This window comes from Amblyomma mixtum, chromosome 7 (genome assembly GCF_055824585.1).
Source record: "Amblyomma mixtum isolate Tamu chromosome 7, ASM5582458v1, whole genome shotgun sequence".
In the NCBI taxonomy this organism is placed as follows: domain Eukaryota; kingdom Metazoa; phylum Arthropoda; class Arachnida; order Ixodida; family Ixodidae; genus Amblyomma; species Amblyomma mixtum.
This window is the reverse complement of record NC_143018.1, coordinates 37,576,295-37,592,854: the sequence shown is the minus strand read 5'-3', so window position 1 is coordinate 37,592,854 and position 16,560 is coordinate 37,576,295. Positions and strand designations below refer to the sequence as shown.

The 16,560-nt window shown below is 44.6% G+C and overlaps 1 long non-coding RNA gene across 1 annotated transcript; it reads left to right on the top strand.

Annotated features, from left to right (window-relative positions):
* Positions 1–11,879: 11,879 nt before the first annotated feature.
* LOC149335683 (uncharacterized) lies at positions 11,880–16,210 on the top strand. The gene is made up of 4 exons (XR_016284087.1): positions 11,880–12,423; positions 13,971–14,086; positions 14,636–14,787; positions 15,722–16,210. It is a non-coding gene; the product is annotated as an uncharacterized LOC149335683 (long non-coding RNA).
* Positions 16,211–16,560: the final 350 nt, after the last annotated feature.

Genomic DNA, 16,560 nt, shown 5'->3' with positions numbered 1-16,560 from the left:
GTGCCCCCTCCTCGCCCCCCGAGCCTTCTTCTTTCCCCGCCCGCCTCCGCCGCGAGCCGAGCGACACCTGACGGCGCCATCTTGGCCCGCGGGACAGGTGCACCACGCGGGGAGGGAGGCCGTCGCCAGCCGCCGCGGCCACTTCTCTCGTCGGCGGGGGAGGACCCGGGAGATCGGAGCCTTCTCCGTCGGTACTCTGGCAGCGGTGTGGAGTGGCCTCGGCGCTCCGTGCCGAGGTCCGCCGACGTCTTGCCGGGGGACAACAGTGTACGGTGTGCGCTCCCCTGACCACTCCGCCGCAGGGCTTCGCCGTGAAAGTTGCGCTTTTGTACAGCCTTTTATCAAAGATACACAGTCCAAGAGCGTTCCTTCTTGATCGTGTATTGTGGCTCGTTCTGCATTGTCAGAACAGAATAAGCTTGGGCAGGTTGGTAATTCATTGCAACAGCGTAATCATAGCGCGGGAAACAACACAGGACAAAGGCGAGACGGGACAAGCGCTAACTTTCAACACAGCGGATTTATTGCAGATCAGGAGAATATATACACTACTGATACAGCGGAAAGAAAGAAAAAAAGAAGAAACATGAAGGAACATAACAAAATGCCACATGCCGTCATGCCATGAACTCTTTCTTCGATAGCGCCATAGACGGTCTGCTGACGCATTGATCTCCTGCCCGTGCTATCTCACACGCTTCCTAGATTTCTCTAGTAATTTTGTTATGGTGCCGATACAGAATGACTGCCTTGTCGAACAGGGGGTGGCAAGGTGGTACTGCGTCACATTTTTTGCTATGGGCCGCCAGATAGCCGTCTGTGGCGATGTTACCAACTTTATTGTTGTGCTCTAAGAGGCGCACATTCAAACACCTACCCGTTTGCCCTATGTACAGCCGACTACATGAAAGGGGAATTTTGTATACCATCCCCTTCCTGCAAGCCACGTAGGCATTTCTGTGCTTAATTCTGCACTCAGACTTGGAGCGCTGCATCGTCAGCGCTCCAAGTCTGTTGAGGATGACGAAAACCCTCGTCCTCAGTCCTCCTCGTTACACAGCCACTCTGTGTCTTCGCAGGGAAAGTTGGCTGCTAAGCCAAAGAGCCGTCACATCCGTCAACACCAACACTATCCACAGTAACCTTCACCCTCCGGCAATAACATACAATCTACTGATCTTGCTTTTGGGCCATGCATTGGAAGTGTTTATAGTACTCTCAAGCTCTGGAGTACTGAGGAAGGTGCTCCTCAACACCCTCCAGAGCTTGGAAGTCGTGCAAGAACTGCACTGCAAGGCCGAGACATCAGTGGCACGTACATTTTTCGCGAAGGCTTTTGCTTATGATGGATATGTTGGTCCTGGTGGATACGCCTCTCCTTTACTTCCCCTGCACAGGCACGGAGTGGTTATGGAAGGCGAGGCACAGGGCGTGTTCTGTCGTATGAGTATCCGTTTTCCTCAAACATAGAAACCTAATTTTGTTCCTAGAGGAGCGCAGTATGAAATGCTCTGAAACGGCGGGCAACGTGTAAGAGTGATGCTCGCTTCAGGGCACAAGCCCATATATTTCTCCACTAGCGCGATATATGCAGGTGCGTTGAACTAGTCGCTCATGTGGACGGCATGATGGCACGTGGTCTGACGTCGATCACTGGACAAATGGCCTAATGACGCACGCTCCGCTGATCGAAGCTACCCTGCTTCCGACGTAATCAGACAAGAAGCACTCAGCTTAGAAGACGGAGCCTCGTACGACACTCAGGCTACTTCACAGCATTGGAGTCGTTAAGTGCAACGACTAAGCCACCGCTATAAACACGATGTTGGAAACGTTTAGGTGCCCCCGTCTGGTATGGGATCACGTACAGTGCTATCACGATCGGATATCTCTTCGCATTCGCTCCTGGGAGGCTCGATGCTGAGACGAATAGGTTATATAGAAAGAGGGTGCACTGCCCTGCTTAAGGGTCGCCAAGGACGCATCCCCGCATGCGTGGTGCAGCATATATATGGTGATATATCTTACACTGAACACATTTTTTTTGCTTTTGTTTACAGCTGTTTGTTTCTCTTAATCAGTTCACAAAGTCACAAATGTTCAGATATTCAACAAGAGCTCTTTGAGGGTCTATTTGTAGGCGTTTAAAAAAGGAGCAGATGAGGCACACGATCTTCAGAACCAATACACCAGGCATACAGATGAAAAGACAAGTGAAGAATAAACACAGAAATAGACGCATGTCTAAGATGCAGATAGCATATATAAACCTTACAAGCATATATCCATAAACTATATACAGTAAGATGCATGAACTTCAACTCTAAACAATAATAATAATGAAGTCATCAACCAAAAACAAGGATACCTCTTAGAAGCAGCCACTTTTAATCGGTTTGGACTGGAGAATGAAATGTTTCCATGGGTCTGTATAATTTAATCATTGTTTTCATTTACGTGACAGTTTGGACTGACAACACTGAGACATTGGCTATAACTGATCGATCTATGAGCATGGGATAATTTTTGCTCCAAGAGCGGATGTGATGTCAAAAACAACTGCAGTTCAAGATACTATATTGCAGCTAGTTTTGCCATCGAAAGTATTATTAGGGCGACGTATTAATCTCTTGGGTAGAATGCAGGCGTATATCTGCTTTTGAGTAATAATCGACCGGATCATGTATTATTGATTGATTATCCTGTTGGTTAATTACTGATTGGTTCCTTAGCCTAGAATCTTTTGCCTGAGGATAGCTGACTTCGTCTATATGAATGTCTCGTACGGCGAACCTCTAAGCTTCTGTTCAGTAAACAAGCTTCGACGGAAAAGTAATGTTATTGACTTAGTGAGATGTTGCCGCGTGAGGAAGTTGAAATGAGATTCAGACTGATGTCCATGTGGGTGTTGTACTACCGTTTCATTTGTTTAATGCAAAGGGAACGGCAGATACGAGGAGTTAGAATGGCATATATTATACAGACCAAGTCGTAGTCCTTGAGTTCTAACGTGAGATGCAATCAGCGCTCGAATATTAATAAGGCGTGGACGGATTTAAGGAGAGGCCGGGCTCGAGCTACCTCCGAGCGACAAACTGTCCATGAGAAATCCTGACAGACCTTCAGTCCTTGCCTTTTGTTTTCTATTTTTGAACGGGGAAATGTTTTACCATCGCTCTGGACTTCCCCTCTCAGCCTTTCCCAAGACAACAAGAAGAAATTAACAATGCTAGGTATTGAGATATGTGAGCATGGCTGGTTTGGATATATTAAACTATATTTAAAAAAAAAAAGATGCTCAGCACATCAAACGTGTTTGATATTGATTTCTTAATATCAAACGTGTTTGATATGTTTGATTTCTTAATATTTAGGAGTTTCGTCTATTGCCTAGTTTGCCCGAAATGTATAACTGATGTGAATATTTGTAACGACCTAATATTTCTTTTTACGCTATATTGTTCTGTTACTTAATCCATTACACTGTAAGCCGCCGCGGTGGCTGAGTGGTTATGGTGCTCGGCTGCTGACCCGAAAGACGCGGGTTCGATCCCAGCCGCGGCGGTTGAATTTCTTTGCAGGAGAAATTCTAGAGGCCCGTGTACTGTGCGATGTCATTGCACGCTAAAGAACCCCAGGTGGTCCAAATTTCCGGAGCCCTCCACTACGGCGTCCCTCATAGCCTGAGTCGCTTTGGGACGTTAAACCCCATAAACCAAACCATTACACTGTAAACATAAATTATACCATATAAGGGCGTAAAAAGATAGTAAGCAGTCTTTAGTGCACTCTCTTTTAAGGGCAGCTATTGGCAGTGTCACGCGGAAGATTTCGATCACTAAATATACGGATTGCTTACTGTTGACTACGCAGACATATTCCCTCTTCAAAGCACAATAACTTTACGGTTTATGGTTTATTGAGGTCTAACGTCCCAAAGCGACTCAGGCTCTGAGGGACGCCGCAGTGAAGGGCTCCGGAAATTTCGATCACCTGGGGTTCTTTAACGTGCACTGACATCGCACAGCACACGGGCCTCTGGAATTTAGCCGTCATCGAAATTCGGCCGCCGCGGCCGGGATCGAACCCGCGTCTTTCGGGTCAGCAGCCGAGCGCCGTAACCACTGAGCTACCGCGGCGGGTATATTTGTGTTTATAGTAAAACTAGCGAACAACGTCAGCATGTTGCCAAACATGGTCTATTTCAATCTGTTATATGTACCAGTCAGACTTATATGTGCCCTTTCTGTTATAATTACGAATAATATTGGCAGTATCTGTAAATAAAATAAAAATTAAAAATAAAGTATGTGATAAACACAGTGTTAGTTCCGATAGTTATTATTATCCAGTATCATCTATCGCTGATTAAAATATTAAATCAGAATGTCATATCCGCTGTTAATGAAGTGGCGGTCCAAAAGAATGGTTTTAGGGAGGAGGGGGGAGGGGGGCGGACTTCTGTATACCAAAAAGAAAAAAAAATAGAAACAACAATTTTTTATTTATTTTATTTACACGTATTTTTGTGCGCTTTGTTGTTGGAAAATAAATGGCGAGCGATATAGACGTTATACCATTTCCCATTCTTATGAATTTTTACGTTTACGCGAGCAATATTAATTTCAATACCAGGGGTAACAAGCCGAGGGCTGAGATATCCCGCCTCGGCTGTCGCCGCCGTTACCGGTCCGGCGGCATGGCAAGACAACGGTGGGGGCACGGCAGGAACACGATACCTCGACAATCACTACGAATTGTGATCGTAAAACCTGTAGAACGTGGAATTGTGTGAAATAAGACAGCCACTATCACGGTGAACGTACAAAGTAGGGAATTACTTGACGCATCACAGACGAAAAAGCTTTCCAGCTCTACGTCAAAAATTACATCTCGCCCTGTGAAAACCCGAAATCGGACGTTCGGGAAAATGTGGAAAGGCTTTTTTTCTTTTTCTTTTTTTTTTTGGGGGGGGGGGGGTAGCCCCCCCCCCCTCCCTTAGGACCGCGACTGTGTTAATGTAAGCATACAGTATCTATAACTTGGTTATGGTATACGTCGTTAGTTTTAGTGTCTTAAGATCAAGATCGTCATGCTCCTAATACATTGAGTGTTCTTGTGTTCTCATATTTTTAATTTTTAAGTGTTCGTTTGTTTTTCTGCTTTCAAACTTACGTTGTCACAGTCATTTCCTTGTACTTGGTGCAGTAAACGCCGAAAGGTCTGTGTAAAAAGCCAGACAACGATAATAGTAGTACGAAATAAAAAAACAGCCTCATATTATACAAACCTTTAGTAGGTACACTGAAAACACAAATACGCATGTATGGGAGTAAAGGTGAGTAAGTTGTCCTCTAATGCACCCCCTTTCGTAAAAGTAAGTGCCTTAGAGGACAACCTACACCTTTTTTTCATTCCTTTCTGTTTAGAGTGCATACACCTCAAACCTCATTATATGCTCATTTAGCCTCTTAACTGAGTAAACAAACGGTGTTTATTTTTTTTAATTCGACAGCGTTATATGTCTATGTACGCGTCATCAAAGTGTCCGCAAATTTTGTTCGCACGTTCATGTCGTTCTATAAAGATATATGAGAAAAAAAGTTTGATTGCATTAGGTAGTAGGTGAAAAAAATCTCGCTAAGTTCCAAGTTTGGTTGACGTGAAGTAATTAGTTAATTAAACGCCAGAAACACACTTAGACGTCGCAATAGCAATGGACGTTGATATAGCACTTGGTCTTCGGAATAACGATGGCGTTGATACAGTATGTGGGCGCTGTGGTTTCACATTGCTCCAATGTGAATCGCTGCAGTGATCTGAAAACAAAAATAACAAACAATAAAGAAAGAAATACCAGTAAAAGTAAAACAAACATAAAAACAGCAAAAATGGAGGGAGAAAAAAAAGAGAGGGAAAGGCTCTGGCATTTCCGCTTTCAAGCAGACGTAAGTGCAATCCTGTATTTTATTCCTGTCATTTGTGTACCTTCCAGTTTGAAAGGAGGATACATACCAAGAGAATAAACGCTGACTCAAGTGAAGTGCCTATGCGTGATAAGCTCTGCGTACGTCTCAAGCAATCCGTTGACTCACCTAGGAGCATGCATACGAGCCCGGTGGCAGACTGTTCTTGAAGCGAGTGGCGTTAAAATGAGAGGGAGAAAAAATAAACACGAAAGGCAGACGCAATAAAGAGAGGGAAAGAAGTGAAAAGCGCCGGCAGAGAAACAAATGTCGCTGCGACGACCTTGTCGCCGCTACGGCGTAGAAATCGCGCGTGCGCAAAGTTGCTGCCCGCGGCACCTCCGTGCACACCCTGCTTAAATAGGCTCTAGCATCTGCGTGCATATGCAGAAGCGACGAAGCCATGCTTGCTACGTGCGGAGCGAACGTTCACATCATGCGCATTTACAGCATAAACACAGCATATACGGTATACACTGTATTTAGCTTAAACACCTACTGTGCACACATAAGTTATACATACTGTATACAGTATACAGTGTATATACCCAAAGCCGTCCGCAGGACATTTTTCAAGGGGGGGAGGGGGGGGCACTGGATGGCCGGGGATGGGGGAGACGGTAGGTTAGCACCAAAAAGGCACTATTTGTGGTCTAAACTACCGACATGGAAGAAAAATAGGAAATAGCAAATATGTGCTAGGCTTGGAAAGAATAAACTTAATAAATAAACTGAAAGTATATATATATGAGTGTGCTAGGCTGACAATGCAGGCAGGGGACTATCCCCTTTCACCTGCCACTCCCCGCATTGTCACGCTAGCAGGGTCATGAGACACGGCCGACGACATTGGCTGGAAGTGGATCCTATGACGGGGAACAGCCGCTACGCTCTTGAGTTGCATCCGCGCCCAATCTCTGTAATCTTAAAGGTGCACTGAAGAGGAATCTGAACTTGTCTTTTTGCCGCGGGAACTCGATCTACACGTTCCGAGCATTCTTAGAAGCTGCGACTTATTGCCCTGTGTGGCCGATTTCCCTAATTAAATCGAATTAACGGCCGGCTCCCGCCCTTTTTTTTGAATTCTCCCCCGTACGGTGGGCGGAGTCGACCAACGCCTTTCACCCAGTCCCGTGGCGACTTGCCGCTCTGCCATCGGCGGAGTAATACGTAGTAGTCCGTAGTAGCAAATAGTCCGCGCGTATTTTTATTTCTGCGGGCTTATTTTGCGGCTATATTATCTGCGAATGAAACTATTTATTCACGGAAACCTGAAAAACAAAATAAAGCGAAAGCAAAGCCTCCATGGAGCTGGCTGAAAGGAACTTCACGCGTTGGTCGACTCCGCCCATCGTACGAGGCGGAATTCAAAAAAAAGGGCGGGAGCCGGACGTTAATTCGATTTAATTAGGGAAATCGGCCATACAGGGCAATAAGTTGCAGTTTCTAAGAATGCTAGGAACGTGTAGATCGAGTTCCCGCGGCAAAAAGACGAGTTCAGAATCCTCTTCAGTGCACCTTTAACTTGTTGATTCGAAACGACGCCATCGCGCGTATTAATGGCAACGTGACAACGTTGCATGGAAGCGCGGCTTCTCTGTCAGAGTGAAAGTAGTATACTACACATAGGGTTTGGTTTATGGGGTTTAACGTCCCAAAGCGACTAAGGCTATGAGAGGCGCCGTAGTGGAGGGCTCCGGAAATTTCGACCACCTGGGGTTCTTTAACGTGCACTGACATCGCACAGTACACGGGCCTCTAGAATTTCTCCTCCAAAGAAATTCCAGCCGCCGCGGCCGGGATCGAACCCGCGTCTTTTGGGTCAGCAGCCGAGCACCATAACCACTGAGCCACCGCGGCGGCTACACATAGGGACCAAGGCACGGAAAAGGCATAAGTGTACCGGATGTGTCAGCGACAACTTTCAAAAGTTTTCAGAAATAGGACTTTTGTGCTAAAAATGTGTGACTTTTGCGGCATAGTATGACCAGTGTTAGCGTACACCAGAAAACCGGTAAATACTATTACATAGTTAGCTGGTTAACTAATGTTTAATAATTAACTCGTTAAAAAATAGAGTTAGGCGCCTAGTTTCAATCCGAGTTTTGTAGCCGGCCGTTAGTAATAGCCATATCAATTTTAAAAATTTCGAAAGCGCGATTATCCTAGGCGTTGTGGCTCTACAAAATTTGGCTGCATCGTGCCAAAATACACGCGCTTTCTAAAAGCATGCAGGCCAATCAACCTTTCCAGTGCACGTAACTAGTAAAAAAAAAAGCCAAATTTTGTCGAGCCATTGCGCCAAGGGTAATCGCGTTTTCGAAATTCTAAAAACTGATATGGCTATTACTAACGACCGGCTACAGAGCTCCAATTTCAACTATGCGCCTAATTTTACTGATTAAAAGTTAATTATAAAAAATTAGTTAACCAATTCACTACTTTAGACGATTCAGCGGTTTTCTGGCATCGGTCAACACTGGTAATACTATGATAAAAAAGCCACACTTTTATCTCTGAAACAGTCTTCCCTTAAACACATCACATTTGTCACAGGCTTGACGCGTTAATGCTAGAGCACCGCAGACATTGCGCGAGTCCACAGACCTATCGCACGCGTCACGCGAGTGTGGCTGCCCTATACTCGCTCGCGTATGACGACGTGTGCATATATATGTGAGGCAATAACTATACACACCGCGCGTCAAATGTTGCCGTTGCGTCCTCGAAAGCGTGCCTTGTCATACAGGGGCGATGCAAATTGACAGCAACGCGTGCTATCCGCTTCTGTTTCCCGAGCCCCACCGTCAGGCTCCGCATGCAAGCCGACCAGTGCGCATAATCGCCCCTTGTAAATAAGGTCGCCGCGCGTGGTCGACTTCCGTCTGTAATATAGGTGCGTATAGACCGCGCCCTTCGGTGTTCTTGAATCGGATCGACGATAAACAACAAAACAAAACAAAGGTAACGAAAAGCCCGCAGCCGCGAAAACGTTCGCTGTGTGACGACCTTCGCCAAGGCTCCGCACGCGTTCAGAGCGCATGCGCAGTCGTTGTCTGTCCGCGCAACCTCAAGCCGGGTGGCTAGTTTTGTGCAGTACAGCGAAAGGCCGGAAAGAGAGTTGCCCGCACGTTGTAGTACTGATGTTGTATTTTAACTCAAACCTGTGCACTGCTGTGTTCTTAAACTATATATACTTTGCCCGACTGTAATGTACTATATTCAACCCCATCATCATCATCAGCCTGACTAGGTCCACTGAAGACCTCTTCCATGTCTCTCCACTAATCCTGCCATTTGCTTATCCCCGCAAATTTTTTAATCTCATCTTCCTACCTAACTTTCTGCCGCACCCTGCTATACTTGCCCTCACTTAGACTCCAGTCCGTTACTATTAACGACCATTGGTTATCTTGCCTTCGTATTAAATGCCCTGCCGAAGCCCATTTCTTCTTGATTTCGACTAAGATGTCATTAACCCACGTTTGTGCTCTGATCTATGCCCTCTCCCTGGCCCTTAAAGTTACACGTATCGTTTTTCTTGTATTCAACACATATCTCTACAGACTTCGTGATAGCTTCGATGCGTTAAATATATAAAACAACCTCCGGCTCAATCTGTTCGGGGGCACGGGATACGAAATACAGCGGTGCAGATCAGCGATGGCTGAGTGTCCATTATTTGTTTCGTTGTTGTATCGGGAGTTCTACTTCGCGACAGCGTCGGTTTCGATTCTTGGCAGTATATAGCCGCGTGTGACGTCACTGATGAGCTAATTGCGATGTGACGTAGGTCACGTGGGTGACAGCGGACTTGTAGGACAGCCGGCTGTTCCGTTGTCCACTCAACTCCGCGGTACACACTTTCTCATACCCGAGTGTGGCATCACTCTGATGGTGTTTGTATTTCGGAACGTGTGGATGTTTGAGCTAGGCAACTGTTTCTTGGGCCTCACTCGGCGAAACGTCTTTAAGACCTTTTCTGTCATATGTGGCCATGGGCCTCATTCGGCAAAACGTCTCTAAGACGTTTTATGTCAAGTGTGACCATGGCTGGAACAATTATCGCTGTGTTTGGTTGAGATATGCGGCTCTTCTTTGATGGCTGCGGGACACACGCTGAAATGGAACTGCTAGTTTAAGAGTGCATCCCGAAACATTTGACCAAAGCCGCGTCTTCCAGGTACACTCTTAATCTGGTTCCACTTATGTTCCACATAAACTGAGTTGGCTCACCAGTTTCACTGGAACAAGGGGGATTTTATCTGGATCACACTTAATTATGTGGAACCATAAGAATTTTTCATTTATATTTGTTTTTCTTTATGTGGAACAGGCCGTCCCGCAGCGAACCATGCAGGTTTAAGTGGAACTTGCTGGTTGTTGAACTTATTTTGATCCGCTTATTTCTCACACGTTCCACATAAGATCTCAGACCGCACGCTTGAGAATTTTCTGCATTGCAACCTTTGTCTACACCCCGCAGTGTAATGCACCACGAGGATACTGTTATGGGTCAATGCGCTGCTATATTTGTATATACGCCACCAGAACCGTTTTCACTTAGAGTTGTGGATCGATTCGGCCTCGCCCTACCATCAACAATAGCCACGGTTAGCTTCGTTGGGAGAGCAACTGTCCCGCAGATAATGGTGGTCCCGGGTTCGCTTCCTGTTCAGGACTGAATTTTTGAAGCGAAAGCTTTACTACGCCAGGTTTTCAAGAGAGCAGCGCCAGTGAGTTTATCCTTGAATTTCCCCTATTGGTTGGGAGAGGTCATGTGACCTACTGACGTCATCACAATCTGCCCACCATGGCAGATGGCAACAGCACCATCGGACTGTGAGGAACCTCCTTACCGTGGTAGGTGGAGATTAAATTGATTGTTGGTTTGGCTTGGTTTGTTTTATGGGGTTAACGTCCTGAAGCGACTCAGGATATGAGAGACGCCGTAGTAAAGGGCTCCGGAAATTTCGACCACCTGGGGTTCTTTAACGTGCACTGATATCGCACAGTACACGAGCCACTAGAATTTCTCCTCCAAAGAAATTCGACCGCAGCGGCCGGGATCGAACCCGCGTCTTTCGGGTCAGCAGCCGAGCACCATAACCACTAAGCCACCGCGGCGGGCTAAACTGATTATTGGCTGAGAGGCCACCTAACCTTTTAACTAACCAGCGACGCAGAGTCGGAGGCTTCTCCAACTTCGGCACTGGACGCGGAGATGGTTTCAACTGAGATGGAGCGCCGGAACACTGACTTTGTGATCAGACTCAGCGAGTGTGACGACTCGGCTACGCGTGCATTTCATCGACGCTTTACCGACAATTCGTTCGGCAGTGTGCGTGGCGTTTGTGAACGTAGCCATGCAAAGGAAGCTTTAGCTTCTCACCATGGTTGGCCAAAGTTTAAACCACAGCTAATTTTTCTTGAAGCATCGCATTTTTTTGCCTATTTTTTATTATTGCTTTTGCCCCGTGCTTTCGCTGAGTGTTTTGAGGACGTCTGCCGCACGAAATCATTCAACAAGGAGCGGGACAGATGATGACCTTTTACCGTCTTTGAGCGTCACATTGTGCTCTAGCTTATAAACGCCTTTTATGCACCGACGGCCACAGCACATAAAAGGCCCCCTATACGCAATAAGCAGGGTGTCTTGCAACTTCTCGTAACATTTTAGTGTAGGATGTTAAAACATCCATTTCGTGTTTGGACTCTAAAGTGAAAGAGTTCCATATCATTGCAGCAGAAAGCTTGAATATTGTACAAATGCGTTGCTTTACACATCCGTCAATGCGACCGTAGTTTTCTTTTTATTTCAAACGTATACCACGATACCCACACCTAAAGCGCAGCAGGGACCGGAAGATTGCAATGCATGACCATTACGCTCGAAACGGCAGAAATATTAAAGAGCCACTGACGCTCTTTCCAAGATCGCGCCACTGAACCATGGTAGCGGCGTGCGCATTTAGATGCCCGCAAAATGCTAAAACAGCCCTGTGCTACGCAGTGTTAGTGCATGTTACTGAGCCCAGACGGCAGAAATCACTTCCGCGCCATCACAAAATCGTCAACACCGCCCGCACACACAGCCCGTACGGAGCTCGGTAGTATGACGCAACTAACGTTCGTGTGCGTGCAACGGAACCCGCCATGACCCGCGCCGACGGCCCCGGACATGCAGGAGCCCGAAAAACATAACACCATAGTAAAGAAAAGTTCCTCCCTTAGGAGAGCACAGATTTTTTTCTCGGAGCCACTAACACGACCACAGCGCCACCGCTTCTTAACTGAGGCGCCCGCAGCGCTGATACAGTATCTCTCTCGCGCGCCACTGGCGGCAAGCTCCGTTAATTTTTGCGTTCATTTTGTATTCCGCACTACGCCGCGATATTTGAGTACCTTCCGCCAAGAGAGGACGCCGTCTCCTTTGGATCGCTGAAAATTGCTAAAGGTAGGTGGTTTTTTCTTATTTACTGTAAGGTTAATTAGTGGCGCATGTGTGTTTTGTGCTCCTGCTAGGTTAGTCATTATGCCGCGCCTGTGGGTTAGAGCAGGAACCAACGGTTGGAAGATTGAAATGTGCACATGTTCGCTACGCACGCGGGCAATGGCGTTGTCAGTTTTGCGGATAGGGCTCGCTGTTCCGCCAGGATCCTCCTCTCGGTTACTAAAGATATTGCCAGAAATTCTTTGTCAGCTATGACCGCCGTATAATTAGGAATGCTGTTCAGTTGTACGGCGGTTATGTTTAAAGTAGCAGGAGTTGCTAATTCCACGGCCGGCGCCGTTCACGGCCGTTGCGTTCCGGGCGCTTTTTTACGTGTGTGGTCAGGTTTACGCGCGCTCGTCATGGACCTTGCGAATTCGGGTTCCGCAACGAAATGGACCATACGCTATAGTTTCCTGTGGTTGTGGATTGCAAGTTGCCGGTGCCGGGCGGATTTCAGTTCTGGATTTCGAATTACGTTAAGCTCGATCTGTGCCTATATCAAGCGTAGAAGGTGCCGATCGACAAGCCCTGAGGCATCGTTCTTATTCTGAAGTATGTATACTAGCTAATAGCGCCCTTTATATTTCCCTCGTTAAAAAGTTAGCGGCTTCAAAAAGGTGAGCGAAATGATCCTGTGCCTTTACGTCCAGGTAATGTAAGCGTGCGCACGTTTGGTTGTATGGTATCTTGTTTAGTGTTCATTCCTGTTGTAGCAAATACGGTGCGAATCGTAGATCTGTTTTGTAGACGCCACGTAAATGTGATTTCTTTGTGTGCAATGGCATATTGAACCAGTTGTCAGGGCGATGAGTAAAATGTGATAAAGTATATGCTTGTTATTTGAATGCTTGTTATTTGAAAAACTTTTGATATTGCAAGGGTAACTGCATGCAATATCACTATATTATATTATATTATATTAGGTACATTATATTATATTATATTACTATATTTTTGAAAAAGAGTAAAATTTTGAAAGCTCCTGTAAATATAATGTAAGCTTATGTTAGGTCTATTTTGTGAAAATAAAGATATCTTTTTAAATATGTTTTATTGTAGGAAATGTAAGCACTAAATTGATGCTCTCAGCCTTTTCATATTATGGTTTTCCCACAGTGCAAATTCATTAGCTCTGTAAGCTCGGCAAAGAAAACAAGAGAACTGCATGCAAAGAAAGTAGCTGCTGCATCTATTGTTCACAATGCTGATGTTTCTCAGCCAGCTGTTTCTCTAAATGATGCCCTGCTTGAATTGAAGGTAACAGTAGCCTTTCTTTGCTTATAATAAATGGTTTCTACCTCAGTAGTATACCTGATGATGAAAATGCACAGCTTCAAATGTTACGCTGGTATCACAAGACCTTGCAGTGACGTAAAAGGCATTGCAATGATATGCAATGTCCTTGAAACAATCATGGGATTTCAGTGCACACATTTTTCGGCTGCCGTGTGATTTTGCTAACAATACTCATTGGAATGAATTTTGTAAAAGTTTTTGTTCACATTTAGGCACTACAGGATGCTGCGTTTGATGCTGGACACTTGAACCGGACAAGAATGAAGGCTCTTCTGCATGTAACATTTGCGGCTCACAGCTGCCTGCCTACTCATTGAATGCAGACGTGGTAAGAGTATGCTATTTTGCTTTTGGTTCTTGTCAAGAATTTTGAACAAGCTTCATAGCACAATGCAACCTGCAAAGCACTTCAGCACATCCCCTATGAGTAAATATAAACTGTTCTGTTGCTGGTAGTGATCACTTTTCTCAGTGCATGTCACTAGTTGCATATTCCTTCATCTGTAAAGAGCTATTGCAAGTTGCATTGGAAAACAAGGATGTGGTTTCAATGTAACTTACCCTGGAGCACATAAATGAATCAGCATATATGCAGTGCATTACATAACTGCCATCTGTACAGGTAATGATCGGCAGTATCTGGATCATTTTAGTGGCCTTACCTTTACTTATTTAAAAATAGGAAAGGTAGAGCATAGATTCTGCATTTTGCAATTTGCCCTAGCATCTGCATTTGGTGTCTTGCTGTGTGAGGTCCCAATAGACTCATGAAATTGTCAATATTTTTGATATCTTTGCAAATTATGGGCAGTTTCCTTACGAAGGTCGAATAATAGTTTCTGTAAAATATGTGCTTAAGTTGGTGTTTTTTTTGCAGCTTACACTTGAAGCAGAAATTCTTTTTAAAGCAACAATGCAAGATATGGAAAGATAATAAGAGATGTCCAGCAGGCACTTCACAGGGCAGATTTTGTGGAGCTGGATGGGTATCTTCGACCAAAAAATTCTGAATTCTGTGTGATCACACAGGTAAGACAGCTTCCTTTTGTAATTACTGCTGATAGACACAAGCAACAATGAAAATGCATAAAATATTTGGGGTCCCTGGGCAGCATAATAGTTATGTCTGTAATACTTGGCTGAAAATGTGCAAGAACCTGTGGTGCATGTTTATTTTATTGTTTAATATAAATGATGAATTTTTCTTGACAAAGATTGTATGGAGGCTAGCATTCAGTTCTTCCACTGCTATAAAAACTAGCCATTCAAATGAGTGTTACTGGTATACATTCAAAAGAATGCAGAATAGAAATCATTATAGGCAGTGATTAATGTTTTTCATGCTTAGTTAAAATTGAGCTTAAGAAACTATAGACACTTAACATTTTGATTCGTGTTTTCTTGCTTGTGGTGATGTGTGAGGCATTATTATGCATGAATTACCACCCGGTGTTCTCCTACGACCAATAAATAATTTATAATTGCATTTCTTTCTCGTGCTGTTTCGGTTTCAACAGCCGAATTAGGACTCTGACGTCAGTGTGTGCTTGCAGGTCATGTGAGACGTGAAAAAACTCCAGTATGACCACTGCTTCCTCATTTGTTGTCATTGTGGTTCTTGAAGAAGGCTGACTTCAGCAGTGCAGTAAATCAAAACAAAGAAGCAGTGACTACATGGACGTTTTTCCATGCCTCACGTGACAAAAGCACTTTTTGATGTTACAGCTATCGTTCAGCTGTTGAAGCCGAATTAGCATGACAGAAAAAGTTCAATTATAAATTATTTAGGGGCCTAGGCTAATATTACATGCTGATTCATATGTAGTAGTGTCTTTCGAATCCTCGTTGAGTAATTTAAATGAGCATTTATTGTTTTACATTTGAAATAATGTATCATGCAAATCATCGTATCAAGGCAGTCAATGAATTGTTGCGTATAGCCTGGACTGTTTTTGCATTAAAGGGGAGATGCAACACTGACAGGCCCGTACCAGGCCCATGTATCATTACTGACGACGGACTGATAATGATCGTCACCAGGAAGAACACCATTGCCTTGGCTCCCGGCTCATCTATAGAGAGTGCCCTTATTTTGAGCCTAGCTGTCTACTTCATGTTGTACCTTTCTTATCCGCATGCTTTTGGCTAAACTTTGGGACTAGTTCAGACATTGCTGCTGCAAAACGAAAAATTTGATAAAGGGCTGATATCCTTCAAACTGAAGAGTCTGCTTAAAGGCCTCAGACTTATTTAGACACAGCCATTCCTGTATAGTTCATGGTTTTGATAATAAAGGATTGAAGGTTTCGGATAAGCGTTTAGGTAAAGCTTAACACATCAAATATAGCATCTTAAGAGACAGCTGTCATATTTGAAAATAAAAGCCTCAATTTCCTCCGAGTAATTAAGTATTGTATTTTTTGTGGCAGTGAAATAAAGCTTTGATGTAATGGATGCTTGTGTTCATTAACCATGAACAACACTGCTGAAGTGCAAGCATATCTGTGTATTATTGCCCATTTGTCTGTGCAGGAGGCGATTCTAGGTTGCATAGTGATGAAAGAAGAGTTTTAATATCTCTCATCCCACAACCTCAAGCTTTAAACTTAGGGGTGCATCAGACTCTATTTGTATAGCTTGGCTGATGGACTAGGTGTCCAACCAACAGAAATCATGATTGTATACTGTGAATTTGATGCAAGAAGTGTGGTTTAAGGGTACAGGAATATGCATATAGTATATCTGTTAAGAATTACTACAGGATGATTTCATTCATATCAGGTGTTTTGTGAACTTTATATT